This window comes from Sciurus vulgaris, assembly GCF_902686455.1.
Source record: "Sciurus vulgaris genome assembly, chromosome: 5".
Taxonomy (NCBI): Eukaryota; Metazoa; Chordata; class Mammalia; order Rodentia; family Sciuridae; genus Sciurus; species Sciurus vulgaris.
Genome location: NC_136465.1, coordinates 167,509,336 through 167,524,181, shown reverse-complemented (window position 1 = coordinate 167,524,181; position 14,846 = coordinate 167,509,336). Strand labels below are relative to the sequence as shown.

Genomic DNA, 14,846 nt, shown 5'->3' with positions numbered 1-14,846 from the left:
ATGATTCTTATCCTTAAATCTATTGACATGATGGATTACATTTATTGATTTACGAATGTTGAACCATCCTTGCATTCCAGGAATGAACCCCACTTGATCGTGGTGCACAATTTTCTTAATATGTTTTTGGATACAGTTTGCCAATATTTTGTTAAGGATCTTTGCATCTATATTCATCAAGGATATTGGTCTAAAATTTTCTTTCCTTGATGGTTTGGGTATGAGAGTGATATTAGCTTCACAGAATGAGTTCGGTAGGGTACCCTCCTTTTCTATTTCCTGGAATACTTTGAGAAGTATTGGAATGAGTTCTTCTTTGAAGGTCTTTTAGAACTCGGCTGAGAATCCGTCTGGGCTTTTCTTGGATGGTAGATTTTTAATGGCTTCTTCTGTTTCATTGCTTGATATTGATCTGTTTAAATCCTGTATGTCCTCCTGGTTCAGTTTGGGCGGAGCGTATGTCTCTAGAAATTTGTCAATGTCTTCAGTACTTTCTATTTTGTTGGAATACAGATTTTCAAAGTAGCTTCTCATTATGTTCTGTATCTCAGTGGTGTCTGTCATGATATTTCCTTTTGCATCATGTATTTTAGTAATTTGAGTCTTCTCTCTCCTTCTCTTTGTTAGTGTGGCTAAGGGTTTATCTATTTTGTTTACTTTCTCAAAGAACCAACTTTTTGTTATGTCAACTTTTTGAATAGTTTCTTTTGTTTCAATTTCATTGATTTCAGCTCTGATTTTAATGATTTCCTGTCTTCTACTACTTTTGCTGTTATTCTGTTCTTCTTTTTCTAGGGCTTTGAGCTGCAATGTTAGGTCATTTAATTGTTGACTCTTCATTCTTTTCTGGAATGCGCTCCATGCAATGAATTTTCCTCTTAGTACCGCTTTCATAGTGTCCCAGAGATTTTGATATGTTGTATCATCATTCTCATTGACCTCTAAGAATTTTTTAATCTCCTCCCTGATGTTTTTTGTTATCCATGTTTCATTCAATAGCATATTATTTAGTCTCCAAGTCTTGGAGTAATTTCCTTTTTTTATTTTGTCTTTGATTTCTACTCTCAGTCCATTATGATCTGATAGAACACAAGGCAGTATCTCTATTTTTTTGCATTACCTAAGGGCTGCTTTGTGGCATAACACATGGTCTATTTTCGAGAAGGTTCCATGTGCTGCTGAGAAGAAAGTGTATCCGCTTGTTGATGGATGGAATGTTCTATATATATCTATTAAATCTAGGTTATTGATTGTGTTATTGAGTTCTATGGTTTCTTTGGTTGGATTTTGTTTGGAAGATCTATCTAGTGGTGACAGCAGTGCATTAAAGTCGCCCAGAATTATTGGATTGTGGTCTATGTGATTCTTGAAATTGAGAAGGATTTGTTTGATGTACAGGGATGCACCATTGTTTGGGGCATAAATATTTACTATCGTTATGTCTTCCTGATTTATGGTTCCCTTAAGCAGTATGAAATGTCCTTCTTTATCCCTTCTGACTAACTTTGGCTTGAAGTCCACTTCATATGATATAAGGATGGAAACCCCTGCTTTTTTACTGAGTCCATGTGCATGGTAGGTTTTTTCCCATCCTTTCACCTTTAGTCTGTGGATGTTTTTTTTCTATGAGATGAGTCTCTTGCAGGCAGCATATTGTTGGGTCTTTCTTTTGAATCCATTCTGCCAGTCTATGTCTTTTGATTGAGGAGTTTAGGCCATTAACGTTCAGGGTTATTATTGAGAAATGATTTGTATTCCCAGTCATTTGGCTTATTTTTGGTTTTTAAGTTGGCTTGGTTTCTCCTTTGAGTGGTTTTTCTCTAAGATAGTTCCTCCCTTTGCTGACCTCCATTGTTGTTTTTCATTTCCTCCTCATGGAATATTTTGTTGAGAACATTCTGTAGTGCAGGCTTTCTATTCGTAAATTCTTTTAACTTTTGTTTATCATGGAAGGATTTTATTTCATCTTCAAATCTGAAGGTTAGTTTTGCTGGGTATAGGATTCTTGGTTGGCAACCATGTTCTTTCAGAGCTTGAAATATGTTGGTCCAGGCCCTTCTAGCCTTTAGAGTCTGGGTTGAGAAGTCTGCTGCTATCCGTATTGGTCTCCCCCTATGTGTAATCTGATGCTTTTCTCTCGCGGCCTTCAAAATCCTATCTTTATTTTGAATGTTAGGCACTTTCATTATAATGTGCCTTGGTGTGGCTCTGTTGTGATTCTGTGCATTTGGTGTTCTGTAAGCCTCTTGTATTTGATTTTTCCATTTCATTCTTCAGGTTTGGAAAATTTTCTGATATTATTTCATTGAATAGGTTGTTCATTCCTTTGGTTTGTATCTCTGGGCCTTCCTCAATCCCAATAATTCTTAAATTTGGTCTTTTCATGATGTCCCATAGTTCTTGGGGATTCTGTTCATGATTTCTTACCAGCTTCTCTATTTGGGCGACTTTATTTTCAAGATTAAATATTTTGTCTTCATTGTCTGAGGTTCTGTCTTCCAAGTGGTCTAGTCTTTTGGTGATGCTTTCCATTGAGTTTTTTATTTGGTTTATTGTCTCCTTCATTTCAAGGATTTCTGTTTGTTTTTTTTTTTGAGAATCTCTATCTCTTTGTTGAAATGATCTTTTGCTTCCTGCAGGTACTCTTTCAGCTTATTGGTATTATCATTCATTGCCTGCATTTGCTCTCTTATCTCATCTTTTGCTTCGCGAATCATCTTAATCATGTATAATCTGAAGTCTTTTTCTGACATTTCTTCTAACATACTGTCATTGGATTCTATTACTATAGAATCTAGATTTGTTTGGATCATTTTCTTCCCTTGTTTTTTCATGTTGCTCATGTATCTTCCCCTCTAGCAGTGCAGATCTGGGGTATTGCAGATTTCCTCCTATAGGCTTATAGTGGCCCTACAGTTTTCCAAAACCCTTTCTTTAAGGGGAGATCAATATTAGCAGTGCCCAAATCAGACACTATGCAATCCTAGACCAAGTAGCCCCTATGGGGACAATAACAAAATTGTCATAATAAACAAAATGAGTTCAAATGTTATCTTCGATAAAACAAACAGGTTTGCAGTAAGGTCTGCAGTTTCTAATGGAGGACAAAGAGGATGCAGAGGGATGTAGAATGTGGCTGTTAATGGGAGAAGAAAAGAATATTCAGAAGTTCTAGATGATAGAAAGGGTGAGAGTGTAATCAAAAGAAATCAGATGTTAGCATGCAAAAAAGGAAGAAAGAGACTCTGAGGGAACAGGTAAACAAAAGGAAAAGAAAGCAAGAAAGTAAAGAAATAAAAACTTAAATTTTTTTTTAAAAGGAGAAAAAAGAAAATCTACTGTATAACAGTCATATACTAATGAAACCTCCCAATGTTCAGTAGCCTGATGCAAGAGAGGTACCTGACAATGAGCTTCAAGCCTCCAGCAGGCATCTCAGGATGGGATTTGCCCCACCCGAAGATTGGAGCTCCGGCTTCCAGGATTATCCAAGATGGCCACTCTGGCTTCGAAATGTGTTGGCAAATGGGGAGCTGCAGCTCAGGGGTGGACGTGGTCAGCTGGAGGTCCTGGAGACAGGATGCAGTTGGTCCGGCTGGGGTCCTGGAGGTCGGGTGTGTTTGGTGTGGTTGTGGGATCCTGGAGGCCGGGTGCAATCAGTTGGTCTGGGGTCCCGGTGATAGGGCACAGTCAGTTGGTCTGGGGGTCCTGGCGGCAGGGAGCGGTCAGTCGATGTGAGGGCCCCAGAGGGAGGGAGTGGTCGGTGGGGCTGAGGGATCCTGGAGACAGGGCTCAGTCAGTCTGGCCAGGGGTCCTACGGGGCCTGGCTGTTGTCTCAAAATGGCAGCAGCCACGTGTAATCAAACCTGCAGGTACTGTGACAGTGAACTTCCAGGCGACAGCAGGCAGCTGGTGCTCCACTGGCGGTCTGCGGTCAGTTTGCTGGCAGCTGTCAGACGATCGGGAGGTGAACCTCGAGCGCTGGGTGATGGATAGGGGTAAGGCAGGCGATGGACAGGCAAGAGGCGGGCAAATGGCGGATGATAGACGCCTGACAGTGAGCAATCTGCTCTCAAAAAAGGCATCGATATGCTGGCAGATTGCAGGTCATCACAGCAGACAAATGGGGTAAACACCAGGGGATCGATAAGCAGCAAAAACTGCCTCACCGAGAAACAGATATCCTCTGCTTGAATCCGGCGTTACGGAGCGACAAGGAACACAGCCTCCCTCTAGTCCGCCCAAGGGTTTATAATTTCAATGGTGGTTTTCTTTTCTATTCAGTTGCAGTATCGTTACAATACATGTTGAGGACAATGTTATAATATACAAGGAGAAGCAAGTAAATTTACCCTTCGTTGTTACCGGGCAGTCTGCATTGAATTATTTTTTGTGTGCCAGTATTTTGAATGTGCTTGAATGGTGGATGGGGAGGTGTGGACTACCTCTTCCTTTTTTTTTATGGTGCTCGGGATGTATACCTCAGGCACACTAGGCAAATGCTCTACCACCAAGCTACATCCCCAGTCTGTGGACCATATTTTAGACTGAACATATAAAGCATTGCCCACTAATTTTCATTTAAGTCCATAATTAAGTGAGTCAAGAGAAGAATATTCCAGAACAAGCCCCATCTTCTAAAACAGTGTTAAAGAAGTCCAACTACTTTTCCTTTGTGGACCTCAAATTTTTCCTTCTTTCCTATGAAGAATGCAATATCAAAACCCTCCCAACTTCACAGAGAGAGTGAAAAAATTATAATTATGAACTATATGTCTGAACACTGGGGATTTTCTCATAACTGTTTTAAAATCATCTTGAGATGACCCAAGGCCTCCATGTCAGAAATTGAGAACTTTTTGTGGTAAAGTTATCCCCGGCTCACATCCGTATCCCCCACCCCCACTACTTAGAAGGTAGAGAGTAGGGGAAAGGGCCCAAGAGGGAATGTAAAGAAGCAGATGTGCCCCACATCGGGGTGGGCACTTTGATCACACCACACTCCAGCTTCTAAACAGTTTTGTGATATTAGCTGAACTTTGTAGCACCACTGTCTAGAGGGGGCAGAGTGTGCGAGTCATTCCCCGCAACTCCACCTTTGGGATGTGTCAGAACTAAGGTGTGTGAAACCATGTCCATCTGAACTTGAGAAACAAATTCTCAGATTATTCTAGTATTAAGTTTTTTTCTACTTACTTTCTTAGACTGGTTTACTTGACTTACCATTTTGCAAGACATCACCAGTATGAGAAATTAAGGCCAATTATATTGCCAGGAATATAATTGATAACTTATCATCTACTGCAAGAGTTAGATGATGCAGAAATTAAACTTTCAAACTAACACTTCAGACTCCTTTGCTACCATAGCTGAGATATCATAAAATTTTTTTTAATAGGGCCCTCTGTGTTATATATTTCTTTTTGATTAATTTTTGTTGGTGCACTATAGTATCATAATAGTGGTATTCATTTGGTATTTTCACACATGCTTGTAACATAAAATTTCATCAATGAATGAAGTTTTGCAGTGAATCTGGAGGACCAGTCTGCTATGGCAGGGATAATTTCCTCTACAATTTGTATTTATTGATAGCCTATTTTACCCAACTGAAAGTCCATATATAGGCTTTGACCATATTACTTTATTTGTGGGAATAAAATGATGCCAATCAATGAAAATTCCTACAACCTACATACTTTCATGAGAGAAGCAAAGACCAGAGCTCCCTACGGTGAGACTCGGGCTTTGTCTTCACCATGCTGGCTGTTATTAAATATCCCTAAAACTCCATGCTACTCCCTTAGCTGGGTGTAACTATCACTCACTTTGTAGACGTGAAAACTGAGGAGAAGGAAACCAGGAAGTTTCCCTATGGACATACCTGTCCTGCTCACTTTTATCTGAGGTTTTCACTAGGACCCGTTCCCCATTCAGCAATCAGTTGCATAAAGATTGAAACTAGGGAAGAGAATCTTGAGAACAGAAAATAATGTTCACGTTTTTAAATGAATGGGTGGTAGGATTTTTCAGGGATAGAAAAAAAAGTTCCTTGCCAACGACTGTCTTAGTAGTTCAGCACATTAGGAAAAAAATGACAGTCAATGGGTTAAACTGAAAAGCAGTTTGGAGAAAAATAAAATGGTTAGGGTCTACCTCAGTCTTTGCATTCATTCTCTAAAGTAAAATCACATTCCATTTCCTAAATACTTACAGCTACTGTAACAGCAAATAATGTAGACAAATGGCTGAATGCGGAGTAGCTCAAGAAATGTCCAACATCCTTCCTGACCGGAAGAAGCCTGTGGAAGCTGACTATCTGCATAACAGCAGCCCAGCATCATAAAACCAGAAACACACTGACTCACCAATCTGAAGGGAGACTGGGGACACTCTACTCCAGACTATAGGTCTTGGGTCAGCTTAAAAAGTTGTGCTCAAACTTAACCAGTATGGGGCCCAGGCTGAAGGGACAGCAGCTGGACACAAACCAGTACATGATATTTACCATCACAATGATCGTTTCTACCCTATGAGGGACAGAGAAGGACTCTGCTCAAGATGAGGCTGTGGAATGGGTGTGAATGTAAGAAAGGATGGGGACCTGCAATCAGTAATTCGCCCTACCTCAGAGACCAGCATGCCCTAACAGGATGGGCACGCAGATGAAATGCCCTCTGGTGTCTTAACTAATGAGTAGAAACAACAGAGAAGTAAGTCAGAAGTGGTATATGCATATTCTTTAAAAGAGCAGGGAAATTTTCTAGGAATGAGTGACATGGAAATGGGGTTTGACAAAATAAAAACCTTTTTTTTTTTTTTTTTTTTTTTGATCAGGGAGATATAGGGGAGCTATACAGATATTTCTCTTCAGTGGTATTTCCAGCAACCCTAAAGCCTAAGTAAGAGGACCCTAGATATCTTATCATTATGACCAGCACCAGTTACTCAAACGTGGTTGCCAGATGATTTCCTGGCTAACAGAAGCATGGATTAGAAAGGACAATATTGGTCTCCTACAGGAAAGATCAGGCTTGTCTGTGCACCACCTAGAGGGCGCCTGGAGAGGGTGCAGCAGCCTAGGATGATGCCCTTGAAATTTCCCCCCTTCTCTGGCCCAGTAACCACACTGCTGTGAAGGGTCAGAGGAACACACACATGGGACTGGGAGAGGTTGTGTCTCTTTGACAATATCAGGAACACTATCCCTCAAGAACAATGGCATTTTCCTCTAATCTGTGTGAACTTATCCTGGTAACCCTCTGCTCGAGGCCTCTGGATTTTGGTCATGCCTATCACATCAGCCCTGGCTATTTCAACATTGAAGGAAATTCTGAACCCTGTGAACCTCAAGGTCCCCCAGGACCTATCGGAACACCTGGTCCACGAGGTGAGCTTATTTCCCTGTGTCTCCTGGCCATTCCTTTCCCTCTTTGGTGGTAGTGTTTTAGACCCATTCAAACTCCCCAGTGACCTTGGTAATCAATATTGTTGAAGCAAGATGTTTCTTTTCACTCTGGGCTGTTCCTCAGCTCTTGACTGTACGTCAGAATGTCAAATTCTCAACCTACAGTTACTGAATCAGAGATTTGGTAATAGATTAAATAGCCTAAGTGTTTAAGATGTTCTGCCCAGGATATTTGCTGTACCGCTGGGTCAGAGACCCCAAATACAACTCTGGTTGGTATCCACACACGACATGGTAAGGCATTTTAGTTAGCTAAATACCCCACAAAAAGAACAGTTTAGATGAGGAGAATTTTATTTTGGCTTATGGTTTCAGAGGTCTCAGTCCATAGATGGCCAACTCCATAGCTCTGAGCCAAAAGAAAGGCAGAACATCATGGAGAAGGATATGATGAAGGGAAGCAGTGCAGGACATGGCAATCAGGACCCAGAGAGGAAGAGCTCTGCTCACCAGGGACAAAGTATAATCCCCAAAGTTACACCCCCAGTGACCTACCACCTCCAGCCACCTACCTGCCTACTGTTACAGCCCAGCAATCCATATCATTGGATTGACTGGGTTAAGGCTTTCATAATCCAATGAATTCATCTCTAAACTTTCTTGCATTCTCACACATGAGCTTTTGGGGAACACTTCATACCTTAACCATAACAAAGGAATGAAGACAAAAACATGCAATAACTGGGAGGATGAGGCAGGAGGATCTCAAGTTCAAGGCCAGCCTCAGCAACTTAAAATAAAATATAAAAAGGGCTGGGGGTATTGCTCAGTGGTTAAAAGCCCTGGGTTCATCCCTGGCCACCCCCCTAAATGCACTAAGTTCATTCAGTTCATAAAAACTTGGAAGAAGTGTGCATGCACCCTAACCCTTGCCGTTCTGCTGTGGAGCAAGTGGGGCTGGAGGAGGTTGCTTGTCCAAGAGAGGGACTGTATTTGCATACTGCTGTTTATAGCAGGTTAAAGCACTTGCGATTTCTGCTTTGTAAGGGAAAAATCAGGCAAATATAGACATTGCAAATATTCAATCAGATACACAGTCAACTCTGTAACAAGAGGTGCTTGCCAACTAGAGAACTGGGATTGTTAGGCTGGAGCTTAGTGAGAACTCAGACACCCACGTTGCAGCTCTGAGCTAGAGAAGTGGTGTGTTATCACTAGTATTAACTTTTAAGCTGGAATTGGTCAAGTGAGATAAATTCCAAATTGAGATCAAATGGATTCAGGTGGTAGGAAAAGTCATACGATTGTACACATGTGCACATGCACACACGAGTGCTTGTAAGCACCTCACTCACAAGCAGACGTGATATGAAAAAGAGCTCACTGTAAACATTTAAAGGCAAAATCTACATTGCTAAATTAGAAGGAATGGTATCAGGTTGTGCCTGATTAAATTTATAGTATCATAGGAGACATGCACCTATTCTTATTTTGTTCATCAATTTTAAGTTCAATCATGCATTGAGGGAAATAACTTCACACTCTCTTGCAAACTGGGACTGAACGGGGGCACTTTACCACTGAGCTACAGCCCAGTCCTTTACATTTTTCTTTTGAGACAGGTCTCACCAAATTGCCGAGGGTCTTGCTAAGTTGCTGAGGTTGTCCTTGAACTTGTGATCCTTTTGCCTCAGCTTCCTGAGTTGCTGGGATTACAGGGCTGTGCCACAGCACCCAACCATAACTATATACTCTACAAAATACTTTTGATGGTGTTCACATAATTAAGTTTATGAGTCCAGATAATCAGCTTGAAAAAGTTAGCTTTAAAAGAATCCTTTGAACAGCACTTCAGTAGACAAACTCTTGCAAATACTGTTATTGTCATGCTCACTGTGGCTGCATGTATTTTACGTTAGAGCCACATAGTGATTCCTAAGACATCAGGGGCAGGATGGAGCATGGAAAGATACCAATTTCCACTTGACTCTGAGCACCTTCTCCGAAAACAGGACGACTTGAGGGACAAGCTGATCCCTTGGGCAGCGGTTTTCATCAGACTGACTTATGTACATCACTAACTGTGCAGGTTCCTAAACCCCTTATCCGCAGATGCAGATGCAGAGGAAACAATGTACGCAGGGCACTGGTGAGGTTTGAGAAAGCATTCATGGGTTCCTGTGCCATTGATCTGTACTGTTTAGTCATGGCACAATATGATTTTTTTTCCTACAGAAAGTGGTTTTTAGTTATAAGTCTTATAGTAAAGAAAACATGTGCTTCTGCCTAAAAGATACCTTAGATAATTCAAGAATATATTCCTCCAGAATTCATATTTTGCGTGTTACCGACAAGCCAGGTATGTCAATAAGGTACAGCCCCAGTGAAGGGGAAGGATTGAGGAGGGATTACAATTCAGTGTGGTAAAGGTTGTGATCAACATAAACATGGGATACCACTATCTCCAGAGCCAGGAGGACAGGGCATCTCTAAATCCATGGCAGGAGGGAAAACTTCCTGGAAAGGGTTTAATTTCAATCTTTAAGGGTAAGGAGAATGTAACTAAAAGGGGTGGATGGGAGACAAAGAGATATATGTCAATCATCAAGTGCACAAGTTCAAAACTCCTCTTCCCTCTGCCTGCATGTCTTGGCGTACAGGACCACCAGGGAGACCAGGAATGGCAGGATGATGAGGCCATCCTGGAGACATCAAAAAGGGCCCATCGCCACCCAAGTCTGCCTTTCTGTGAAGCTGAGTGAGTGTCTTCCAGAGCCCTTCCAGCGCACCATGTTCAAGGAGTCTCTGTGCAATCAGGAGGACCACTGTAAGGTGGCCCCTGGAGAGTTCAGCTGTGCCAACCCCGGTGCGTACCATTTTGGCTTTGACCTTGGACTGCTTCAGAGTTCTGTGAAGATAAGACTCGTGAGGAATGGCATCCAGATCAGAGAGAAACAAGCCCAAGCCAATGGGATTACAAGCCAAGGGGCCCAAGCCAAGCTCTAAACATGCAATGGGGACTGTCAATATGGCCCTGGAGAAGGGGGACAAAGTCTGGCTGGAATCCAAGCTGAATGGAGCAGATTCTGAAAAGGGCGTCACTGAAATATGTGTTCTTGGGTATTTGCTTGATGGAAATTAAGTTGGCTTGAGCTCCTCCATCCGTCCTGCAAGTCTGAATTAGTGGGCAAAATTTCCCATTTCACACGCTGCTCTAAAATCTTCAGAGTTCTCAGTTGAATAAATCACATTTAATAAGAAACGTGGAAATGATAAAGTCAGTTTGCAAATAGCATAATCCCACCATTATAACAGACCTGATTGGGGTGGAGGGGGGGGCTTTCAAGAAGCCAGAGAAAAGGATAGGAGCCCAGTGAATGTGATTATTGGGAAGAAATTCCCACTGAATTTTCAGGAAGCCAGAGCCTTGTTCTGTCCCCTCGCTCGCCCCAGGTTCACTAAGGGTGCTGTCTGTGAGATGACTTTCCTTGCAGAGGAAGGGAAGTCCTTTAAACTCCAAAGAAAATGTGAATGCCTGACATCTGTTCCTTTCCTAGGAGGCTATCTCTGTGGGTGGAGGGGAAGAGGACTGTAAGAGTGATTAAGGGAGGATATGCACCATTGCCACGGGCTGAACTGGACACCCCCTCTTCCAAGTTCCATGCAGAAACCCTAGCCCCTAAAGTGACCGTATCTGGACAAAGGGTCTCGGGAAGATTTAAGGTGAGACGAGGTCATGAGATGGGGGCCCTGTGCCAGTGAGCTTTTCATTATCATGATCTGAATACCCAACCAGAGCAGCTCAAGGGGGTATGATTTATTTTGGCTCATGGTTTCAGAGGATTTAGTCCAGGGTTAGCTGACGCTAAGGCGGACACATCATGGCAGAAGGGTATAGCTCGTGGCAGCCGGGAAGCAGAGAGAGGGAGAAAGGGACTGGGAAGAGACAAACCCTTAAAGGGCACCCCCCATCTACTTCCTCAGCTAGGTCCCACCTCCCAGTATCCATTTGGCTGTCCCAGATGGTGGATGAGGTCAGAGTTCTCACAACCCAGTCATTATCTAAAAGTCCCAGCTCTGTACCTTGCTGTGTTCGAGACCATGCTTCCAACACCTGAGCTTTTGGGGACATTCCAGATTTGAACTGCACCTGACCCCATGTGAACTGTGGCCTTATAAAAGAAGACATGAGAGGACACAACAGGAAGGAGCCATCATCAAGCCAGGAGGAAAGACTTCACCAAGAACCAACTTGGTTGGCACCTGAATCTTGGGCTCCCCAGCCTCCAAAGTTATAATACATTTCTGTTGTTTCCACCACCCAGTCTATGATTTTTGTTATAACCATAGCCAACCAAGACAACCTTCCAAACTTGCTACCTACCTAGTTCGTTTTCATTTTACCTTTCTTCCTCGCTTTGGTACTGAGACAACTCCAACTTTGTCCGTGGTAGCATTGAACCCAATTAAAATGCCCAGCCCCTCACCTCAGCCTCATTCTCTCTTGGTGCCACTAGTCTTGGTGTCTTTTAGTGTTGACAGCCACTAACAAGAGCTGCTGGGAGTCTCTTCCCATGCGGACTCAGCTGGACGGGTTCTTCGGCTCTTGGCTTTGTCCTTTGTCTCTTCCCTTCGTTGGTCTGCAGATGCTAACAACAGGAGCGGCAGCAATTATGTTTTGATCATGAGAACTAAAGCCCAATACTAAAAAGGTTTCTTTTTAAACCATGAAACGTGAAAGCTGCACATGAGTATCAGTACAATATAAATTATAAAAGTAATGTTACAATTACCTAACATAATGTTTATATATATAATGCATATATAATAATTATATATTAAATAAATGTCTATTTTATATATAATAATTATATAAACATAATAATATTTATCTAACATTCAGGTCAGTTAGCCAAAATTTCATTACACACCAAAAGTATCTTACATCCTCCATCTGAAAGATGATTGGGGCATGAATATAGGGACAACTTGGCTCTTTGATGACCTCTTTGAACTGCTGTTCCAGCCCTGGATTTCTACCTTTAGACATTATGTTGATCAGTTTTCCATTGTTATGAAAAGATGCCAGAGATGAAGTGCCTTAAAAGGAACAAAAGGACTTTTTGCTTTGTTTTGTTTTTGGCTCATGGCTTCGGAGGTTTCAGTCCATGGGTGGTTGGCTCTGTTCTTCTTGGCCCGCCAAGAAGAACACTATGGGGGTGTGGGTGTGGGTGGGGAACAAAGGTGGGGCAAAGCTGCTCACTTTATGGTGGCCAGGAAATGAAGAGAGAGACGGGGAGGGACCAGGGTTCCATATCCCTGTGCAGGGCACACCCCAATGACCCCACTTCTTTCCACTGGGCTCCATCTTCTAAAGGTTTCACACCTCCCAATAGCACCACAGGCTGGCGACCCAACATTCAGTACACAGGCTTGTTCTTCCCCTGTACCCAAAGACTCACACCCATCTCATAATGCAAAATGTATTTAATCCATCTCTAAGAGTTTCCCAAATCTTAGCTCTTCCAATGTTGCTCACAGGTCCATATCTGAAGTCTTCCCCGAGACTCAAGGCAAACTCTTAGCTGTGAGCCTCCATAAGAATCAAAAAGCAGGTTATATACTTCCAGGCTACAATGGCACAGGGCACACTTCTCCATTTCAAGTGGGAATAATAGGAAAATAATAAGGAGGAACTGGATCAAAGCAAGATGGACAGCCAGCCGGTCATACGTTAAATTGTGTAGTTCCATATCCAGCATGGGTGGGGGTGGGTACGTGATGGCAGGATGTGGGCCCAACGGTTGAACAGCCCCCTGTGGCTTTGATGGCTCCAGCCCACATGGCCACTCACACAAGCGAGCTCTTCTCACTGCCTGAAGCATCTCCCAGCAGGTATTCCTAGTTTCTAGCATCTTAATGCTCCTGGAAACTTTACTGCAGCTTCAGATTCACTCTCACAGGTTCATGTTGCCCCAGCAGGGGCTTCTCGCAGAGTCTCTGACCCTGCCACACACTGCCTGAACTTCCAGCCTCTGAAATCCTGGAGGAAGCCTCCACGAGCCCCCAACTCTCACTTCAGCATCCTGCAAATCCAGCACCCCATGCATGACCCCAAGGTCTACCCCCAGTGAGCACTCTGCCAGGGCCTGTGTGAATCATGACTACAGCAGACCCCAAGTGCTAGGAAATGAGTCACAGGGAAAGCCTCTCTAGGTGGCTGTGTGGGCACACGGTTCTTTGGGGCTTTCTTCTCAAAAGAAACTCTTTTTGAAATGAGTTTACACTTGTCTGCTTTTGAGGCTGGGATGGGTGAGGTCTTGCTGATTCCTGAGATGCCTTCAAGGCACCTTTCTCACTGTCCTGATGTAAAGTACTTGGCTTCTTTTAATGGTGCCAATCTCTTTAGCAACTGTACCTTCCTTGGCAGCACCTTTAAATATGCTCCTTTTTCAGTCAACTGCAAACTTTCCAAATTTTTTCACTCTGTTTCTTTTTGCTCCTGATTTTCATAATACATTTGGCTTAAAATCAGTCAGTAATACCCACGCTGCTGCTAAATGCTCTTCTGCCTTGAAATTTCCTCTGCCAGACAGACAATTCTGTCATCTTTAAGCTCAGCCTCCCACATAGTCACAGGGCATGGGTGTAATGCAGCCAAATTCTTTTAAACAGTGTAAAAACGATGGCATGTTGTCCAATTCCCAATAGAGTCCTTATTACCATCTGAAACCTCATTTTGACTGCCTGCATTTCTATCAGCATCTGGTCTTCTGACCTTTCACCATAATTTCCCATTAAGTTCTACATAGAACATTCTAGGCTCTCTCCAGTCTGCTCCTCCAAACTTTTCAAAACTCCTCCCACATAACCAGTTCCATAGGCTCCTCCATGTCATTTCAGGCATAGTCACAGCAACCACCCACTCCTTGGTACCAATTTTCTGTGTTAGTCAGCTTTCCATTATTGTAACAAAATACCTGAGATAATCAACTTAAAAGAAGAAAGTTTAGTTTGACTTATGGTTTTGGAGGTTTGAGTCCACAGTCAGTTAGTCAGTTGACTTATTATTTGGTATCTACAGTGAGGCAGTGCCTCATGGTAGGAGAACATGGTGGAGCAAAGCTGCTGAAAAGCTGCTGACCTCATAGCAGCTGGAAAGCAAAGAGAGAGATCAAAGAAAGACCAGGGTACCAATATCTCCTTCAAGGGCACACGTGCAATCACCTAACTTTGTTGCACTAGGGCATACCTCCCAAAGCTTCCACCCCCTCCCTGCAGCACCTTGAACTGGGGACTAAGCTTCCCACATCTGGGCTTTGGGGAACATTGAAGATCCACACTACAGCAGTTTCTTTAAGAAAGAACCTTGCAACCCTGCCAATTTTGTTAATATTTCTCCCAGCATTTCAAAGGAACCTGTGGCCTTTTATGATTA

At 42.8% G+C, this 14,846-nt stretch overlaps 1 pseudogene across 1 annotated transcript; it reads left to right on the top strand.

Annotated features, from left to right (window-relative positions):
• The first annotated feature begins 6,561 nt into the window (after positions 1-6,561).
• Positions 6,562-11,418, top strand: LOC306661136 (hibernation-associated plasma protein HP-25-like; annotated as a pseudogene). The gene is made up of 3 exons: positions 6,562-6,586; positions 7,272-7,390; positions 10,069-11,418. The product of its transcript is annotated as a hibernation-associated plasma protein HP-25-like (transcript).
• The last annotated feature ends 3,428 nt before the right edge of the window (positions 11,419-14,846 follow it).